Genomic DNA, 12139 nt, shown 5'->3' on the forward strand with positions numbered 1-12139 from the left:
CAGAATTGTATTTTAAAATAGTGTTTGTGGCTGGAATCCTATCTGCCCCATGTGAAACATCATTTCATATCTTCTGGCTACAGCAAGGTAAGCTTGTGGCAGGAAGATACTTCTAGGTGTAGATCTTATTAGGTCAAGTCTATTTAAGATATAAGGTTCCACTGCAACAGACAGCTCTCATGCTACTAGATGACTCAAGCAGGAGAGGCCAGTAAACTTGATGCCAAAAGTTAATAAATGCGAAGTGCTTCTTAAGTTTTTCCCTGTGTGAAATAGGGGATACAGTCAGATGTGACATGACTGATGGAAATTTAGTATTTAGCTGATTTTTGATTTTTGGTTACTATTGCTGTATTGCTATTTTTTCTTTCAATTTTTCCTTTGCTTCTCCACTTCTTTGCATTTTCATATTGAAACCAGTCTTTAGCAATGGGGTTTAAATGCATTGATGTGTACATCTGATTTTTTTGCGTGTAGGTTGAATGTATTTAAAGCAGGAGCAAAGGCATCATCTTTCATTTCCTTGTGTGTGTCTGTGTGTGCACTCGCCCTTTCTGTCTATGATAAGAGAGCTGCAGCTTTTTCAACCCTCAGACGCCTCTCTCTGTGATATCCAGAACACTCTGTCCTCATGGGGAAATGTCACACTAGCCTGGCAGCTCTCTCTCTCTATCACTCACACTCAATCATGGAAAATGAGCTGCTGAATTGACAGGAACATGTCGCTCCCAATTCCCAAAGTTAACTATTGCAAACTTGCCTGCTTTATACAGACACATTATGAGAGTCTCTTTTGACCTTCCTCTATTTAACTGAAGGTATAAATCATACACAAAACATACTAGAGTGGTGTAATAGTGACAGTGTGAGATTTGAGACTGTTCCTGATATGGTGCTTATGTAACCTGGCATGTAATGGCTTAGCTACATATGTGTGATTCAGAGGAGCAAGACATTCAAAAGATTGGCTGACTCCCTGCCTGTGATTCAGCATTTCTAACATATGACTGTTGTTTTTTATTCTCTCTCTCTCCCTGCTGCTATGTTTGTCTCATTTCTCTCTCTCTCTCTCTCTCTCTCTCTGCCATTCTGTTCTTCTCAGTTCTTTTCATTTTCATACCACAGGTTTGGAAGTTTTTAATTTCACTCACTCCATAGCTCTTTTAAATTTCCCTTAGCTTTATTCTCCATTACTTTTTGCTTTTACTATCTTTCCTACTCACCTCCCACTCACTACGAACTCTTCTTATTGGCAGGTACTACAGAGACACACATAAATAGACCCATGTAGTTACAGTGCCAGAGTCAGTAGGCAGCTTACTTTGCTATTCATTTCTCTTGCTCAGTTAGATTGCAGTTTCTCGCTGCAGAGGGTTCATTGGGACCCTTGCAGTAAATCCTGGCAACTCATATTTTGATGAAAGATATCACAGTGCTACAAAATCCCAGCCAATGTCTCATATGGTTTGAGTATGATCAAAAGGCATAATAATAAATTGACAAGTTAAGCAATTCCAGGCACGTATAGAGGACTCATCTGAGACATGGCAATGTGACATTCTCATGAACTGTAGCTATCAGTATTAAAGGAATTATAATAGCAGAAACAGAGGAATCAGCATTCTGCCTGTCAAATACTCTGGTTTTATATAGCATTAAGTCGAATCCTAAACCTAAACCCAACCTAATCTTAAACCATGTTTCCACTGCAAATTCAAAAGCAAGAATTGCCCAATGCCCAAGAAATTGCCTTTGACCATTTGGTTATCCAGCTTATACTAGACGCCATAAAATTACTCATAAAAAAGGTTTGATATTGAAGTTATTTTATTTCATCAACAACAACAACAAGGTGGGCTCCCAAATGGCACAACAGAAAAGTGATTATGAGTTCGAATCCTGCAGATGTCACAGCCTTCTGTGGCCAGGAGCCAAGGGGACACTAGACAATCGTGGGCGTCTGTGAGTTCATGTATGCAGAAGAGGGCAGATAGTGCTTTTCTCCGAGTGTGTTACCCTGCCCTGTGATGCAGCATGAACAGCAGTTCAAAAAGATATGGTTGGTTAGCTTTACATGTCTCAGAGGAAGCACATGTTAGCCTTCACCCTCCCCAGTTGATAGCTTTTGTATGATAGAGGAGAGCTGGCTTGTGGGTGAGAATTGGCAGGTGATCAAACTGGGGGAGAAAATGTACCATTCTAAAATTAAAAAGTTAAAAAAAAATTAAACTACGAATACTTTCAAACAACTTGTAATGCAAATATGGCAAAATAAAAATAAAATGGGGAGGGTGAAGGCTAAGACAGCTAATTAATAAATAGTTACACAGCACAAATACGTTGTGAGCCCTGATTCACCAAGTAATATTGCTGCTGGCCCCACCCCAGTGTACCATTAGTTTCTGTACCAGTGGCCAATGGATAAAACAGAGCTTTGATTTTTTGATACCAAATGTGCCATGGTAAAGTTCTATACATCCATCATCCCCCTGCACCTGCTGTAGACTTGCTGTCATAGCTTCGGAGTCATGTGCGTCACTCATACACCCAGTTCCTTACATGACCAGTCCTAGCTGCATGGCTATAAACACACTCACACGTGTCCATAAACACACACAAATAGGTCATACACCGTCATGTGAGTCATGTGAGCCCTGTTCTCTAATCCCACAACTGCTTCCCAGCCTTGGAAGGAAATGGCCACCTTTCGTTGTTGTATACTCCAAACATGGGTCAGATATACATGGCTACACACTCTTTGTGTATGTGCAGGCTGTGAAATGTATACTGTTGTGTAGCAATGAGTATGAAATCAGCAGCTGAAAGCTTCATATTACAGATGGAGAGAACCCAACTAGAATAACTGTCAGGGCAGCAATTCTGGCAAGATGCTAGCACATGCTTTCTTGCTCTCATCCTCTCTCTGAGTAAGATCTTTTTCTGTACACCCTCAGGTCACAGATGGACAGGCAAAACAATGAAACATTCTTCAGTTTCTGTGCTGTCTCACCTAAGATATATGAGGATTGTGGGGAAATCCACTGTCTCTCATGGTGTTACCTGCAGTCACACCTATCATGTGGCTGCCATCGTACAGATACACTGTTGACAGGAATAACACAGATATGCTTATTACATTTCTAAGCACCTTAATTTGCAGTCATATTAGAAATGTATTAAGCAGTGAGTTAGCGTTTTATCTGTGGTTGGTTTGCCATTTTTGTAAATGCAAGTCAACTTTCCTAAATTATTTTTAGGAAAAGTCACACATATACGCAGAATCATTTTTAGGAAAAGTCACACATATACACAGAATATTGTACATTGGGAGTTTGTTGTAGAGCTGTCTTGCTTGGCAAGACACGACAAATTTGGGCACGGCAATAATTTTTCAGATTTCTTTGGATAAATGTTTCTTAAACTGTAGTAATAAACATATCAGAACTCTACTGAAAAATGTTTAGTTGACTGTTTATGTCCACTTGTGGCCATTGCATTATCTGAAACATCACAATTTTGTTGAAGGCTTTAAGGGCCACCCAATTGGCCCACAATCACATCGTCATATATCCCTGAAAGCATATTTCCTGATACACTAAATTGCCAAAATTATGTGGACGCCTGACCATTACACCTATATGTGGCTCTTCCCCAAACTGTTGCCACGAAGTTGAATACAATTGTATAGCATGTCTTTGCGTACTGTAGCTTTAAGATTTCCCTTTACTACAACTAAGGGGCCTAAACCTGTTCCAGCATTATAATGCCCTTGTGCACAAAATGAGGTCCATAAAGACATGGTTTGCCAAGGTTGGTGTGGAAGAACTCGAGTGTCCTGCACAGAGCCCTGACTTCAACCCCACTGAACACTTTTAGGGTGAATTGGAATGCCAACTGTGTGGCAGGCCTCCTAACCCAAATCAGGGCCCAACTTCACTAATGCTCTTGTAGCTGAATGGGCAAATCCCCACAGCCATATTCCGTAATTTAGTGGAAAGCCTTCCCAGAAGTGTGGAGGCTGTTATAGCAGCAAAGGGGGACCAACTTTGGAATGGGATCTTCAAAAAGCACATATGGCTATGATGGTCAGGTGTCCAAATACTTTTGGCCATGTAGTGTATATATGTGTCTGTTGAATTTATAAACCATATAAACTCCACAAACTAGAGTGGAAACACATTAAACCACTTGTATATTTGTATTTGAAACCGTTTTTGTCAAAGACTATATTCAGAACAAAAAATCTGTTTCTAGATTACCCGCTTTCAGCTTTGCTGATATTTTACTGTTCATTCCTGTCCCTGATTAGAAGGATCTTACAGAGCAATATTTTGCTTTATGTTGGATTTATGCTTTTAAACTGGGAAAAAAAACAAAAGTTTATATAAATTCTCATGCATGCACTGCTCTTCTCCATTTTGCATATTCTGTGCAGCACACTGAAAGTCCTTATATTATATTACCATGTAATATATACCATAATGATATCAGTGAATTCCATTAAAATAAATATATTTTGCTTGTGAATTTTTTCTGACAGACAAAATGTGTAATTTTTCAAAATGGGTTTTACAGTGTAAATACTATTTACTATTCATTGGCACTGAACTCAGTGGGTCATTGAGGGTCTAACTCAGGATCTGTGTACATATCCCACTGTTATGCTGGCCCTGCATGGAAAGGCTGAAGGTTGTAACATTGGGTTAGTGAAACATAAAATTCTCTTTGCTGGTTAGAGTAGAGGAACCGGTTACAAGTGTGTGTGTGTGTGTGTGTGTGTGTGTATCTGTAATGTAGCAGCAAGGTCATTGCTTTAATGGGAGCAGGTGATCGGTGGTTGCATGTGATGAAAACACAGGTCACATGGCCTCATCTTGAGCCCCTCCCTATTGTGACTCAGGTGTTTCCTGTATTCCTGGAAATCTCTTATAAATTGCTTTTTTATGAGATGGTCATGTGATCACCAGACAAAGGTCTCTGGCATTCCCTCAGGTGCCCTAGAGTTCTAGTACTCTCTTACCAACCCCAGCTGACATTTCAGATGTCCTTTGCACAAAGCCATCCCATCGGACCGCCGTTCCTTACATGGGCACCATATAAATGGAGCCACAGCAAGGTTAAATGGTGGCAGTGGCAAAGTGGCCTTACTGGCATGAAGAATAAGAAGAAGTGGTGTTGGTGTGAATGTCAAACAAGTGTCTTGTATGACAAAGCTGTTTTTTATATAGGTATATTTAAATATATCAGCAATCCAAAGTGGAGTGATCTCTCACTACTGTAACTGCTATCAGAGCTACTCTTTTTAGAGGAAAGGAGACACATGCAATTCTGAAACAAATCAGGCATTCTCTGAAGGTCAGAATCTCCCTATCTGAAAGAAAAGGGCACTCAAGGCTGGGAACCTTGAAAGCCTCAGCCTGTCACACTCACCATGGTTTCCATGGTAACTCACACTCTCTCTGACTGCCGTCTGGATGTCTGGTACTAATTGATTTCGATATTTGTGGCTCCTTGCCAACAAAACATGCCATGGTTTACAGCATGGAGCTATGTACACAACATTTCACCTATCATTTCTGCAATAGATGTAAATGCTAGGTGTAGGCAGAATTTTTCCTCTACACGACTCAATTTTCTTGTGGCTTGTTTGAATAATTACAGTGCTTTACGCTAATAGCTGTAGTGTTAGGTGGTCCCAGTAGAATATCCAGCATTACACCAGTCTGCGGTGGCAGCTCTAGCTGTTAGACACACCACAGCTGCCAGTCTCCCACTCAACATTTAGGTTAAAATTGAAAATGAAATGTAAACACAGAAGACTCAAGAGGCAGAATGACTGCACCTGTGTCCAGACAGCTGTTTGGTTTAGAGCAATAGAACATGGCTGAGCCAGAGACTGATGACTTGTTTGACTGTGCTGTTTAGGAACCTGAACTGGGCCGCTGCTGCTGAGCTGAAGCTTCTCATAACCAGTGTAAACAGTGTTCAGTAGCAAATTTATTTCTGTTTAATTAACCTAGATGGCTCCATTCACCCAACAATACACTTGCCCTTACGCCTAACTTCATCATGTCTTTAAATCAGCAATGTATATTGGACATGTGCTGAAATATTTATGTTTCAGTATTTATGTGATTGTATATGTTATGTTCACAATCCATATACATACACATAAGTGTTTGACTAATATGCACAGGGTGACTCTGACTGGCTGCAGTAGTTACCTATAGTATTCTGACCTTTTGACCCAGCCTGACAAAAGACCTGATAATGACAACTTGCTCTGTTATAATTTATAGATTGGTATGCGCTGGGCTTCTATACACACGGAACAACGTCATTAGGGCCTATTTCTGTCTCTGTGATCAGCTCACTAGTTTGCTAACTAAAGTCACAGTGACCTTACTGAAAAATGGGCTATTCCTAACATGGCGTCCTGTAACTGACAGGGCTCTATGTGAGTCTCACAAAGTTCGTAACACACACCCTTCTTTTTACCCTTCTGTGCTGACCATGGATATCAGTTACCCTCTTCCATGCTGCCATCTGTAGCTATTTCTGCCCCATGCCAAGAAATACAGTGTCTCTGCCATGAAGGCAATCAATAGTCGAGAGCACCTTGCAGGCCCAGATAGGCCAGCTATCATTCTCAGATGAGTACAAAACATTGGCATTGTTCTTTGGTGTTCCCTGGAATCATGTTAGTTATTCTATCTATCTAAAACATCTTATCACTCAGAGCCACGTGCTGGATGTTAACAGAGGCTCTTACTCAGGCTGTCATAAATAATAATACACGTGAGTGCAGGGCAGCTAAACTGGTGAGAGATCTAAGTGTGCTTGGCAGAGAACATGCATTCACATAAACTGTATAATGTGCAGTGCTAGCAAAGTTTCTTTTATCTTCCATGCCATTTTTATGCCAGATATGAAAAGGGAGGTAGAGATTAATTGTACTTACTGGCAACTTATTGTTTCATAATACTTTGTAATGTCTCAGGGTACTAATGTCTTAATGTAAGTTGTTTTGATGACTGTAGTTTGACATTTTGATTAGTGAAAGACTGAGAACTGTTGAAATATCAATGCAGCCTCTGATGTACTAATGAGTTATTAATGCACTAAATCTTTACTGGTCCTGATCAATACAAATAGTTTTCTAACTATTCAACTAAACAACTGAGGGAATATCTTTGGAATATCTTTGCAATGGTTTAAATACACAAACTAATTAAGGGGCAAACTGAAAACAGGTGAGAGTACTCAAGACACACTAGGGAGACAACCAATGGCAAGACATAGAAGGAGACAAGACATTAACCAAAACACAACACACATGGCAATGTAAACAAACACTTGACAAATGGAAGTATGCGCCGTAGTGCATGCGAACTGCTATGCGTGACAGAAACTGCCCCCCAAAGGTGCGGCTCCCAAAGTGCCTCCTAACTCTCCACAAGGTGGTCCTACACACCTGGGTAAAATGTTCACAAAATTCCCAGATGCCAGATGCAGGCATTTTCCACCATGCTCACTCTTCCCAGAGTAGTCAGGGAACAGACATTGGACAGATTGGCAGGAAGCAGGTGGTGGGGCTACGATGTCCTCACTGGGGTCTGGTGGTAGAGCTGCAACATCCTCACCGGTGTCTGGTGATAGAGCTGCAATATCCTTGCCAGTATCTGGTGGCGGAGCGACGACGTCCTCGCTGGGGTCAGGTGGCAGAGCAACAACATCCTTGCCAGGGTCTGGTGGCAGAGTGACAACATCCTTGCCAGGGTCTGGTGGCTGAGCAACGACATCCTCACTGGGGTCAGGTAGAGGATCGACGACATCCTCGCTGGGGTCGGGTGGCGGAGCGACGACATCCTTGCCAGAGTCTGGTGGCAAAGTGACAACATCCTTGCCAGGGTCTGGTGGTGGAGCAATGACGTCCTTGCTGGGGTCTGGTGGCTGAGCTGCAACATCCTTGCCAGGGTCTGGTGGCTGAGCAACGACGTCCTTGCTGGAGTCAGGTAGAGGATCGAAGACGTCCTCGCTGGGGTCAGGTGGCGGAGTGACAATGCCCTCACCGGGGTCAGGTGAAGGAGTGACGACGTCCTTGCCAGGGTCTGGTGGCGGAGCGACGGCGTCCTTGCCAGTATGAGCTTGGTTTAGGACACCGCCTCGTCGGCCTCCAGCATGTGCTTGGCTTGGGAGGCCGCCTTGTCGGCCTCTGGAGTGAGCTGGGATGGAGGGGACGCCTCATCAGCCTCTGGGGTGAGCTTGGCTTGGGCCTTTTTTAACTCTTCTCCTCCAGCCCTCCTTTCAAATTTGGCAGCTCAAGGTCTGTAGACTGGGTTCGGTCGACAAGCAGGTTTTTTGGAATTGAACTGGGTTTGTCTTAATGTGAATTTTTGGCACTTTCTTGTAGCGCTTTGTGTATGAAAGCAAGATGCCGTTTGAAGTTTCCACATTAATACGCTCTACCAACAATGTTAATGACTGCTGTTTATGGTAAATATTTACTATAGAACTGAACGCACTGTTCTGCATTAGTACACCAAGCCACTAAATCAGTAATAATTAGTTTAGTATTACCAAGAAATGTGTAAAATATCCCTGAACTTCAAAGGATTTCCTGCCCCCATAGCTCTGGACTTTGCCTTGTTGTTGAAGGCCATGCTTTGTAGTTTTATTGTACAAATATAAAACATGAAAGCTCAAATGGACTGTTGACCGTAGTAAAATTAGCCAACTCAGCCATGGAGAGAGGTGGAAGGGAGGAAGACAGAGGGCCACTTTTATTGTCCTGTAGCCACGTGAAGCTGTGACAACGCGGCAAAGATCAGTTAAAGGTTGTTCAGGTCATGCTTAGACAAGCACTGGAGTGGAACAGCACAAGCTGGTGGAAAAAATACTAATGTCAAAAAGAGCATCACAGTAGACTACGCTGGCATATGCTCATGAATATTCATAAAGGGTGGATTCCTGTTGAGGCCATTGTGCACTTTACCCTGGAAGGCAGGATGGCACGTGTCCACTTTAGCCCTGGAATGCCTAAAAGGTCAGCCGCTTAAAAGGATCTGATCTGTGGGATGGCTCTGTGCTGACGCTATGCACACACACACACACACACACACACCATCTTACAATCCTATATTAGTTGACTTAATTCATTTTCCTTTTGCAATACTGCAGCTTAAATAAACAATGAATGACTACTTTGTATTTCTCTTCTCTGTATAGAAATTCTTTGATGACTATATTTAGTGGCATTGTCACATGGATCTCAAACAAGGAATCAGCCACTGCTCAGCTGATTCCAATTTAGTTATGCAATGAATGTCATCTGAATCATATTGCACACGTGCAGGCCACAGCACATTACAGTGAATCACTCACTCAAATGAAAGACTCCATTGTCACTCAAGTAGAACAGCAATATCCAAAAAATAACTTGATTTATATAAACATTATGAGGTATTACATGACTCATATTTTATCCTTAAAGCCACTGTAAGCATGGTTTCAAATGTTTAAAAGCCCTGTCACCAAATAAGCAGTTATCATAGGTAGATCAATATTGGCCCTTATTCATCAAGGTTGCATGTGGTCAAGTCTGATCATAAAATGTCCGGTTTGATTGATTGATTGATTGATTGATTGATTGACTGATTGATTGACTGACTGATTGATTCATTCATTCATTCATTGGAAGTGGGAGTATATATCAGCATTTGGTGATGTCCATGGGTTCCAGACTTCAGGCAGTCAAGGATTTGCATCCAAGTAGTAAAAATAATCCTTGTATTTATAATTATGTTAGTTCTTCCAGTTACTTTTGAGCTTTTGAAAAGGAGAGACTATGAAAAAATGGCTGTATTTCCTAAACAATGCAATATTTTTGTTAAACTCCTTGAATTAAAGCTGAAAGTTTACACTTCAGTCACATCTTAACCCCTTCAGTTCAAATCCATTTTGGTGGTATACAGAGGCAAAATTACAAACATTGTGTCACTGTCCAAATAATATAGATCTGACTATATATATAATATTCCATGATGCTACAGTGTAGAAACTAGGTAACTGGGTGGCAATTATCCAGTGTGTACCTTAACTTGATGAATACCGTTTTGGGGGCTTTAAGAAAGATATTGTGTCTTTGCCTGTTTCTTGCCATAAAGAGAATTTATCTCTCTATTTTAATCCAGAGCTGTCCGGGAGGTGTCCAGCTGGCATTTGGCTGTACAGCATGGTATTGGCGCTTGTCCATTCTGCCTACGACTGTCCCTCCACCATCTCTCTCCCTCTCTCCTTTTCCACCATGGTAGGCCCTGCCTTCCTCCTGCTGGCACTGAGTTAATGAGCAGGAGCAGGAGCACAGTGGGCAGAGCTGGGAACAGTGGGTGTCTGGGCAGGCGCCAGCGACACTGCAGCTAAATATGTCCATTCTGGACAGACAGAAATAGCAGTGACAGGTCAGTCCAGGACAGCCCAAGCTCCTGCTCTCCCTCTTGCTGTCTTTTTATTAGTTCGCTTCTCCCTGGCTCTCTGGATGCCACAGGCCAATGAGGGTATGTGTGTGTAAATGTCTCACCACCCCAGCGCTGGCACAGGCCTCACCACTGGCCCCATGACTGCCACAGCCACCATGAAGGAGCTCAGAAATTAAATACTATTAAAATATAAAATATTAGTGATCTTACTGTGTCCAGATTAGGATGTTGGTTGGCTAAGCACATGATTTTTAGAAGTACATTTTACTCACTAGGCGCTGTCGCTTCTCCTGTACACACTTGCTGCTCTGTTCTCAGACATGATCCCCATAATGCAGCTTTATGGCATGTGGTAGCTTTTTGAAAATAACTTTCCAAGGGTCCTTGGCTGTTGTTTTATGAACCCATGGTGATAAGATGTTCTGGAAATAAAGTACATTGCTGAAAAAAGTCAACCGTAATCCTACTCTTCGTATTAATTTCATGTCAACCCATTCTAACAAGTCCTACATCAAAGTAGATCTGAAATAATTGCACTACCAGGCCACACCACAACCCATGTCACAAAACAAAAGTGCACAAAACAAAAGTGCACTGACTTGAATTGAGCGAGTACCAAGCAAATATTTTCCCATGACGGTAAATTCGTTCTTACGTAATTCGTGGGCACTGATCTGTTACTGAGCGGTGCTTTAACCACCAGCTTTTCCTCACTGGCAACTGCTTACAAAATATTACTACAGTGAGGTCAGCACAGTGTGTGCTAGCTGATGAAAGCCATAACAGAAAGCACTGCTCATGTTGCAACCACTTAACTATGAAGTGTAGATATGTCGTTGCCACACAAAGCCAAGCACTTTCAAAGATCTGCACATAGTTTCCCAACATCAAAGCGTATTGACCTATTTAACCTGCACAGCCATGCAAACGTATTGGCTGAAATGTTTACACTTTGTAAATATTGTGCAGAGCTTTTGAAAATCTTCCAGTAAATCAGAAGTTTCAGTTTGTCATCAGAGGCTCTAGATGATCTCTTACCCTTTGGGTAAAAATTTATCTAAATGGCCTTTGCATGCTGGTAGTGACATTGCAAGCTAGTATTCTGTTTTTATTTCTTGTTTGTTTGTTTGTTTGTTTTTAATGGAAGTGAAAGAAGCAATTTTTAACTTTTTCCTTCAGGATAAGCAGGCCTTGAAAGCTGTCTTTATAAAAATCTGTGTCTATAATTAGGAATTAAGTATGATCCCAAAGTCTGAGTCCACTAGCATAAACTGTTTTTTGCTTCATTATGAAAGTTACAGAAAACTATAGTTTTATTTAAAAAAGGTTAAATATAGAACCCTTAAAAGGTCATTGGTTTGTCTGTTGAATGGAATCCTGAAATGTTCTAGCCCTACAAAAAAGCATTTCCCTAACAGAGATTGTTCCCAATATAAACTTTATGAACCCCAATACAACATTCATTCAAATTATATTTATCAAATTAAATTTTCCACTAGCAGGACATTGACATAGCAAGTAGTGTTGTTGCCTCAATGTTTCCAGAGTCTCCAGTACTGTCAGGATGTCCTCTGGGTATTTACTTGTATGTGTATTGGGTCTATATTACTAAATAAATAAAATAAGTGGTTAGTACTGGACTCAGACTTTTAGACCCAACA

Source organism: Pangasianodon hypophthalmus, chromosome 18, assembly GCF_027358585.1.
Source record: "Pangasianodon hypophthalmus isolate fPanHyp1 chromosome 18, fPanHyp1.pri, whole genome shotgun sequence".
NCBI lineage: Eukaryota > Metazoa > Chordata > Actinopteri > Siluriformes > Pangasiidae > Pangasianodon > Pangasianodon hypophthalmus.